This window comes from Mustela erminea, chromosome 14, assembly GCF_009829155.1.
Source record: "Mustela erminea isolate mMusErm1 chromosome 14, mMusErm1.Pri, whole genome shotgun sequence".
Classification (NCBI taxonomy): Eukaryota; Metazoa; Chordata; class Mammalia; order Carnivora; family Mustelidae; genus Mustela; species Mustela erminea.
Window position 1 is genome coordinate 1,611,794 of NC_045627.1, and position 10,238 is coordinate 1,622,031.

Genomic DNA, 10,238 nt, shown 5'->3' on the forward strand with positions numbered 1-10,238 from the left:
ATGACTTCATAAGCTACAATTTCACTGGTTCTTCAGAACAACCTAGATATGAAGAAAATTTCCCCAACCAGGGAATGACAAGATGATGCCTTTTCTGTTATTACAGATACTCTGAACCAACTTTTGGTTTCCCCCCTGTTCTATCCACCTGCTGGGTTACTTGCACACCAGAATATTCCATGCTCATTCCCATGTCTAGCCTTTTCCCAGCTGAAGTGACCTCACCATCTGCTACATGTAGTCAGATCCTATCCAGTATGTTGGTATGTTTATGCCAAGCATCCTTTCACGGAACAGCACTATGGGGGATACTGTGCTTTTCCCCCCCAGATCCCCACGTCAGGGCTCGTGCGTTTATCTCCAGGAGTCTGGGAATGTCAGCTGCTGACAGCTCACAGCTGTGTCCCTCCCAGTTACAGGGAACAGCTTCCCCCAAGGTTCTGTCCCCTCCCAGGGATACCCTGCTGTCGATGACTGCTGGCTCAGAATCCCTTAAAGGATCTCCTGAAGTGTCAGTTGCAACTTCAGGGTAGTGTGACTTCTCCCTCTGCCAATCCTGCTATCTTCATTCAGAGAGAGGGAGAGAGATTTTTAAGGCATTTACTCACGCAATTGTGGTGGCTGGCAAATCTGAAATCCATAGACCAGGTCAGCAGTCTGAGAATTCAGGAAAGAGTGGATATTTGGAGTCTTAAGAATTTCTTCTTCTTCAGGAAAACCTGTCTCAGCTCAGTCTTAGTTTTCAACTGATTGGCTGAGAGCCACCCACCTTATGGAAACTAATCTGCTTTACCCAGACTCTACTGAATTAAATGTTAATCATATCTAAAAAATACATCACAGTAACATTTAGACTGGGGGTTGAACAAACATCTGGGCATCATAGTCTAGGCAAGGTGACACATGAAATTGGCCATCATACCAGAAGTGCCCCAATAGGATCTGTTGCCATTTACTGAGGCAACCATGCATTAAGAGAAAAGGGAGTCCCCAGTCCTTTCGAGGATGTTGGACACAGAGTCTGGATTGACACTGGTATCGGGGGTCCTTGGTAGGTGGCAAAACCCTTTGACGGGTTCTTTGACCCGCAGGATAAAATGTATTGATGTAGCAAACACCAAGAAGGTCTGAACTACTCCCATCCGCTGCCAAGAGAGGAAGTAAAAAACAATGCCCGGTCCCATGGAGAATGCCAGAGATGAATGCAAACTTTAAAAACATATGGAATGCAGGTGTGGTAATATAATTCATCATTCTGGTCTCTGCAAAATGTGGAGATCACGGCCAAGCAACAGTGGATAACCAAAAGCCTAACCAAGTAGCAGCACCAAGAATAGCTGTCATGTTAAATGTGGTATATCTTTGCTAGATTAACCTCCAGCATGTAGTATGTGGCCCTTGACCTGATGAGTCAGTTCTCACCGACTCCTATTAGGGAAAATGATCAGAAATGGCTCACATTCACACAAGATAGACAATGGTTTACATGCATGGTCTTTCCCTAAGGCTGTGTTAACTTCCCTGCTCTCTGTCAGAATGTCGTTCAAAGGGATCTGGACTGTCCGGATATTCCACCAAATATCTCATTAGTCCACTATATTGACATTGTAATGTTCATTAGACCAGATGAACAGAGGGGGCAGGGGATTGCTCAGCAACACATTCATTCCAAAAAATGGGAGGAGTATAAGGAAATTCGGTCCTTTCCCACCTATGGGTGCCCTCCAAAGTAAAAGATTATTTATTGCATCTCACACCTCCTATTATTAAAGAAGTACAATGCCTGGTAGGCCGTTTGGGATTCTTTGGGCAGCAAACCTCACCCTTGAGAAAATTCCACTCTCTGACCCACTTACTGGGGGATAGGGAAGGCCACGAGATCTGAGCGATCTGCCTGCTTCAGGCAGAAGCAGGCTTTGCGACAGGTCCAGGCAACGATGAACGTAAACTCGGCTCTTTGGACCCTGTGATTCAAAAGACCCAGATGCTGGAGTTACTTGCAGCGGAACGGAACAGTGGCTTTTGGAGTTGATGCTAATCCTTAGTAGGAGAATCAATAAGTAGACCTCTAAGATTCTGGAACAAGACCATGCCCCATGTAGCTGATAATGCTACACCACGTGAAAAACAAACACATATTTAGGCACATTATTGGGTCTTGGCAAATGGAACATCCGGTTGTGGAGATCAAGTGACCGCAGGGCCAGAGCTGTCTAGCCTGAACTGGATTCTGTAGACTCATCAAGTCATAAGGTAGGTGGCTCGGCAGCAGTCCATCAGAAAGTAGAGGCTATACATCTAGTTTAAGCACAAGTAGGGTCTGAAGGTATAAGTAGATTGTGTGAACGGGTGATTCCTGCCCCTGGGATCCATCGCTTCTGCACTAGTTTTCCTCCACCTCACAGTAATGGCTGCTTGGGAGGTTTCCTTATGACCTGGGGAAAGCAAAGGGCCAAGCTTGGTTCATGGGTGGCTCTGCTTCTGTCAGTTTGCCAAAAAGAGATGGCAGCCGCCCTCTTTGGGAGTGACCCTGAAGTGGCAGGGAAGGAAAATTCTCTAGAGGTAGAGATCCAGGCAGTGGAACTGGTCACCCAGTTATGGAACAAGAAGAGGTCCAAGGCAAGAGTCTATAGGGATCCGCAGGCCATCATGAGGGGCCCAGCTGGTTTGTCAGGGTCTGGAAGGAGAAGGATTAGGGAGGCAGGGACGAGGAGATCTGGATGGAACCACCAAAGAATATCATACCTTAATGCCCACCAAAGAGTGTCCACTGTCGAAGAGGCTTCAACAGCAAGCTGGACAGAATGACTCAGCAAATTTGTGTCAACCACTCCAGAGCTGGTGTAAGGGCTTCATGAACACAGTAGCTTCATGGCAAAGATGGAGGTCGTACGTGGGCCCAAGAGCAAGAGCTTCCTCTCACCAATTCTCGTGTAGCTGTTACTGCTGCCAAATGTTCAACCCTCCAGCTCAGACCGGCACTGAGCCCGGACATGGCATTGTCACTTGTGGGAACTGCCATTCCCTTGGTACCGTTGATCTGACTGGGACAACATACGTTCTCAGTATGAGCTTGCCTGTTCCGTCCATAAGGCCTTGGCCATTATCGAGGACTTACAAAGTATTTATTTCATCCATCTACAAAGAATCCTATCGATGTTCTTGCAGGCCAAGGGACTTACTTTATAGAGAAGGAAGTAAGGCCACATGTTTGCAGATAAGCCACTTGTCCCGCACTGCCCAGGAGCTGAGCATTGCAGAAAGAATGCCTCTCCGAGTTGCTGCTTGTAGATCCCCTGTGAGGATGGGCTGTCACTCTCCAGGGAGCATATACAGCCGAAATCAATTACACCACGTGCTGATGAGTCCCACGAGGCTGAATAGGAGTGGCCACACTTACCAAAACTCTTAGTGGCCCACTTTGGGAGTTGAGGCCTCCCATCTCCATCACCTGACGGTGTGAGGGCAAGGAAGAAGGTCACCATCCCTGCAGGGATTATTGATCCAGTCATCAGGAGGGGGTAGGACTGATGAGAGAGCAGGGAAAAACACATTTAGCATCTGAGCAATCCACAGGGACTCTCCTGGCACTTCTACGTCCAGTTTTAACGGCAAATGGACATCAGCAGTGATGGCGTGAGAAGCTCATGGTAACCAGGGTCTCACAACCCTCAGGAATAAGAGTCAGGGTCATCCCAACAGGTCCCAGCCAAAGGTGGGTTGAATCTAGAATGTGTGCAGCAAGTGGGGTTGATGATCAGTTATAACCTCAAGAGCAGCCTATAACCATCTCGTGTCAATTTCCCTTGAAACCAGACCAGCTGAAATGCCAGAGCAGCTATTTGCATAGGAGAAAAACTCATAATGAGAAGCCAGTAGATATGAGCAGTACAAGAGGTGGACAGTCATGGGTGCGGTGGTGCACTGTCCCAGTGCCCTTTTAGGGACAATGTACCCGTTCCCCAGTGTCTAAGCCTCTCAGCTGCTGATGGCTCCCAGTTGCATCCTTCACTGGGTGTTACCCTTAACTTCAGAGATCGGCCTCGCCCAAGGTTACACCCCCTCCCAGGGAACGGGCCCGGAACAATGACTGGCTGAAGGGAGGACACAGGGGCCCAACCGTCTTGCCTCAGCAGCGGAGAGCTCTCAGCTCAAGAGATCTCTGTCGGATCACCTGCCACCCAGGTACAACTGGGCTGAACTGCACGTTAGCTTCTCCCACTGGCCAATCCTTCCTCCCTTTCTTCCTTACAGGTGTGTCCCAAGAGCACTCTCCAGTAAACCTTGGCACAGCCTCCCTTCTCAGAGTCTGTTTGCAGGGAACCTGACCTATGGCAAGCAGTCACCTTCTTGGAAGGAATTTCTGCCCCCAACTCCAGCCCCAGGGCCCTTGCACAAGCAAAGTCATACCATCCAGACTCCCGCTGGCTCAGAGGGATGGTGTTGTCTCCCACTTGTGGGGAAAGCCAGTCTTCAATAAATGAGAATGAAGGCAAGACAGAGACAAGAGTCTTAACTGAAGTCACTATTGGGGGTGTCCTAGATGTCCTGGTTCCTTCCTTCCTTGGACTTAGTCGTTTAGTTTTCTTTTGAGTCTCATAGGGGGTTTGAAGGATTTGGGGCTGATCAAGGCAAATGGTATGATTGGGATAGACAGTCACACACAGCTTTATCGAGTGGTGCTAGGACAGAGTGGGTGGCATGAGGGCAGCAGTCCCCACCTGCATGACACTATCAAGAACCGTAATGAGGGGACCCCATCCAGGAGGCGAGAAGGGCAAGAGAACTTTGGACGGACGGTAGGATCAAGGACGAGGCTCCTGTGACTAGGTAATGGCACTTAGCATCTCCACAGGTAGTCTCTGGGTCAGAGAGCTCCAAAGGACCTTAGCAACTCTAGAGCCATAGGTTCTAACTGACAAGTGGCCAACAGATGTAGGATGAAATTTCACAGGGAAGGCGGAGCAGGCAGTCCTGAGATGGCTAAAAATGCGTTTGTTTGGACAATGTTTTAGAAGAATGTATTTATTTATTTGACAGAGAGAGAGAGAGACGGGGAGAGAGGGAACATAAGAAGGGGGAGTGCGAGAGGGAGAAGCAGGCTCCCGCTGAGCAGAGAGGCTGATGCTGGGCTCGATCCCAGGACCCTGGGATCATGACCTGAGCTGAAGGCAGCCACTTAACGACTGAGCCATCCAGGTGCCCCTGTTTGGACAAGTTTAAAGATCAATTGGCTGCATAAAAATTTGAGTTTGGTGCCAGTGGACTTTGAGCTGATGAATCAGCCTGCGGAGAAGGCAGAACCTACTGGCCATCTTCAGTTCATTTGTACAAGTCTGTAAGAGATGACTCTATCCTTCCCCAAAAATGCCCTGCTAGTGCTTCAGCTGGTGTGAGTCGAGGCTCTGATAGTCACCATCAAGAGGTCCTAATACAAAAGTCTAGCAGAAGCCTCACTGTCTTTATGAAGCCAAAAACAGTGATCAGTCCTCCTCTCCGGCTGCTGGGGGCCGTGAGTTCTGCATTATAGTCCTCAGGGCACCGCTCTGTTTTGCGTTATTCTCTTGCTGTTTTGGGTTTGGTCTTTGTGGCTTCTCTAGCTCAGTTAGCTCTTTGAGAGCAAGGCCTTCACGATGCTTCACTGCTGTCAGGGGCCACATGCCTGGAGAGAAGCCCTAGCTCCTCTCTGCAGCTAGGAGCTCTCCCTTCCACCTCCCGGCAGGCTCAGATTGGCCAGCCTGGGGCTTGGCTTCCTCTATGACCAGAAGGATGTCAGCGATTACATGTTGCTGCGAAATGCGGCCCGAGTTGCCAAGGACCTTCTCGGTTCTTGCTCCTCTATACAATCTTTCTCACCACCTCCATTCCTTAGTGCTTGCTGACACCTGGGATTTTGACCACCTGCCCTATTTCCCACTCTTACAGGAGATGCTTAGTACCTCAATCAATCAATCAATAGTGAAAATTAAAGAAGGACCCTCAAGCATCTGGAAAATACTGCCCCACGGTGTCCAGTTAGACTCTCAGCAGCACCCCAACCCTCCCTGGGTCTCTAAACTCAGCACTGTTTCCCGGCTTGCCCCTACCAGCCCCAAGGCGGCGGTGCAGCCTGGCTCTGGCCGGAGGACCAGTTTGGACTCACAGGGCTCTGATTCAGCATCACACAAATCTGTGAGACACTGGGCAAATCGTTGTGTCTGGGCTTCCTCCCAGAAACCTAAAAACATTCCAGAGGGGATATTTAAAATGGGTTCTGCTACTTGCTATGTTGAGAACTGTGTTATTTCAGGGGATGGAGAGGATAGCCATTTTGTAACGCAGAGAAGGATTTGAAACTCACATTCTAAAGATGGTTATAAGAGCGATCCCCATTTTACAACATAAATAAATGAAACGGGCTTGAGCTCCTATGGAGAGCAGAGCTTGAGAGCCTCTGGAATCCCTGGCTTCTTGCTGTGGAAGGGACTTTTGCCATTTCGCTATTTTTCGTGGCTCCCTCCGTTTGCATCAGATGGGCATCTACTCAGGAAAGAATGCTAGGATTTTCTGGGTTTGGAGAGAGCTGGGACATTGGAACGGACCCTTTTGGAAGAGCAGCAAAGTGGCTCATGCGTCCCTTGCTCCCGGCACGGTGCCGGCAGCTCCGATATTCAGGGGAAGGAACTGGCAGCCGGGAGGCCTATTTTTGGAGGAGGCATGGGGACAGAACCTCACGAGTCCGTGCGAGGAGGTTTTTCGCTTTTGAAAATACTCTTTAATGTCTCCATGTTCCACTTTCCCAGGAACAGAGTGGCTGCTGCCTTTCGGAGGTGCTATAAATAGTCCTTGCCAGTTCGGATAAATAATGCAGCAGAATGAGGGCGAGGAGGGCCAGGTGCGCTGGGAAACCTGACGCCTGCGGCTGCGGGAGCGGGACATGGGGGAGAAGGGGGCATCGGAGGCCAGGCTCCTGGAAGACAAAGGGGATGGGGGAGATGAGTGGCAGTCCCCAGGGACTTCAGAATGGATCCTGGGATTCTGGCACTGGCCTTGCCTCCCGGCTGGAGGGAAGGCGCCAAGTGCAGGGGCATCACGGCCGGGCGGCACATGAGGTGTGCCCCCTGGAGCTGCCCTAGCAGCTGTCGGGAAACTCTGATTGGAGCCCAGATGAGCGCAGTGCCAACATGGGCCCAGCCCTGTCCCCCACAGGACCGGTCCTTGACACTAACCTCTTTCAAAAGGGGCCCTTACCCATCGCATGGCCCCGAGTGTTCTGAACGACAGTGAATGAGTCCCTCTAGACAAAGTTAAGCAGAATGTAAGAAACTGTTGACCATGTCCCCAGCATCCCCTGGGGCCCGTGATCGGGGATGCTGGCTTGGAATGACTCAACAGCTTAGCGGTGGCCCTCCTCCTCCTTGCTACCGCCGAGCCTCTGTTCTTATGACTATGGGGACACAAACGTTCGAGGCTCATCAGTTTTCTCCTTCATGATTTGAGATGGTGACAACTTGTTTTAGAGAGCCCTTCTGACCTGAGGTTACCGCAGCCCCCCAGGAGAGGAGGAACAATGCGCCCCAGGGATGGAGTTTGGCCAAGCCCTTAAGGGAAGTCAGCCACTTCCATGCCAGAGTCCCCCATGCCTGTTCCTTCAGGGAAGTCCCTCGATGGCCTGCTCCAGGGCCCAGCGTGGGGCACAGAGCACCTTGTTGCTCAAGCCCACAAGAGAAATGTGCTCCATGTTGTGCCACCAACTGCATTCTCAGGGCACATGCATTTCCAAAGAACTCCTGTAAGTTCCATGACCCATGCAGGAAAAGACATTTGATTCTCTGAAGACACGGACTCTGTCTGGTTAAGGGCTCTGTTCTGTAGCTTTGGACAAGGCAGCCACATGTCCGGGCCCAGCTCCATTTCTGTTTAAAATCAGAAAACCACGTATGGGCGCAGAAGTGAGCTCAGGTGGAAAATTCCTCGTCGCTGGTGTAACGTGTGTATGGCCCATGCTTGGCATAGATCTCCAAGTGAAACTTTGGGACCATTAGAGGTCATGGGGGAGTCTGCTGCATCTGTCCCCTGACTTTACACCCTCGTCCGTGCGGGCGCACCCCAGCAACAGGTGCTAGTGAGTCCGGTTCTAAGGAAACAAGACAGGGAGGAAGGAGGGAAACCACAGCCTCCGTGTTTTAATGCATCAGCCTATTTGTTGTGGGTCTTCTCATACCCATTTCCAGCAGGGTCTGGCCTGGAGGATCTCTTTGATGAGGTAGACACCATTCAGTTGTGGTCGGAAGAATTACTTGGGGGTGATGATATACTTGGAAATAACAGGGGCTCCCTGGCTTAAATTCATACAGAGGTCTCGTACCAGATCCTTCCAGCAGGATTTGATGAGTCAGGTCCCTGAGAGGAGGGAAAGGGATAAAGGATACAGAAAGGGGCCATTGGATCTGTCACACACACATATCCCCTGGGGCCAAGGCTCCTCCCGCCAGGTCAGGAGGCTTCCTGCAAACCTCTTCTGACCTGAGGGAGGATGTGTGAGAACTTTCTGCCCACGGCCCTGAGGAAGCTCTGTCATCTCTCAGGTGTCAGTTAAATACATATCATGAAGCGTTGCCCTGAATGAGCCAGTGTGGGGAAATCAGGAGGTAGGACTAATCAGGACTATCCGAGCAATGCCAAAGCTAACAAGATCGCCATGGCCCCGAGCAGGTGGAAATACCGCCTTTTCCGCGGCGCCCAGACAAGCACAGCACAGCGCACGGGGGAACCAAACAAGGCACACTGTTTTGTCCTACCTCTCCCATCCTCCCTGTCTGAACCCGTCCTTCCTCTGCCACCCAGACAGATGCAGGGCTTGAACTCCTTGCACACATCCCACTGTATGTGGCTTTCTCCCTTTGTTCACTCTCGCTCTGGTTGAATCTCCTTTCTTCCCCTCTACCTACACAAATACTACTTCCCTTCCAAGACCCAGCTCAGATGCCATTGAACTTAAAAGTCCTAGTGATGGATGTTTGCTCTGTCTTCATTAGTTCTCACTCTGTGCCAAGAGCGGCACACGTATAAGTTCCGTTCTTTTCAACAATGCCGTGACAGAGATCATGATTCCCATTCTATAGGTAACAAAACTGGGTTCAGAAAAGCTAAGTGACTTTTCCAAGATCATACAGAAGTGACAGCTGGGACTCAAATATATGAATGAATTACTGAATTAATAAGCGTCTGTGCTACCAATAAGCGAATGAAAACATACTCAGTATCACTAGTCATTAGAAAATGCAACACGCCCACTAGAGTGGCTACAAGACAGAACACAGACAATGATAAGTGTCCCGTGGAGAAATGAGGACCGGCCAACTTTGCTAGTGAGAATACAACATGAGACAGCCACTTTGGGGAACAGTCTGGCATTCCCTCCAAAAGTTAAATGTAGAGTTAACCTATGACCCATCAATTCCACTCCTAGGTATATGCCCAGGAATTGGAAGCAGGTGTTCACACAAAAACGTCATTATTCATAATTGCCAACAAGTCAAAACCACCCAAGTGTTCATCAGCTGATAAACGGGTGAACAGAAGTTGTGTATTCGCCAGCCATGAAAAAGGAAGAAGTCCTGACAGAGGCAGCAACAGGAATGGACCTTTGGGAAACATTTTGCCCCGTGAAAGGAACAGTCACAAAGGACCAGCTACTGTAATAACGTCATTTATGTGAAATATTCGGAAGAAGCACATCTTACACAGGAAACAAATGAGTGTTTGCCAGGCACTGAGGAATGGGAGAAATGTGGAATGATTGCAGACGCATTTGGGGTTTTTTTGGGAGAGGGGAGGAGGGAGGGGAGATGAGGAAACATTCTGGAATTCAGTAGTGGTGATGGTTGCCCACGTGTGTAAACAAACTAAAAACCACCGAATTTTACACTTTAAAAAGGTTAATTTAGGATATGTGAAATATATCTCAGTTAAAAAAAAGGGAGTCTGGGCTGTCCGGGTTCACAGAATCAGTCATCAGGAATTTATTGAACACCTGTTATGTGCCTAGAATAATGTGGCCAAACCACATGCCAATTCTAACAAGATCTCCATGGCCCAAATTATGTGGCCAAAACCTAGCACAGAGTAGGTACGCTGAAATGTCTGTTGACTCACTGATAGCCCTGGGGATGAAGAGATGATTAAGATGTGATTTCCCAAGAAGCCAGACACAAACAACAACAACAACAAAAGAGTACACATCACATTATTCCATT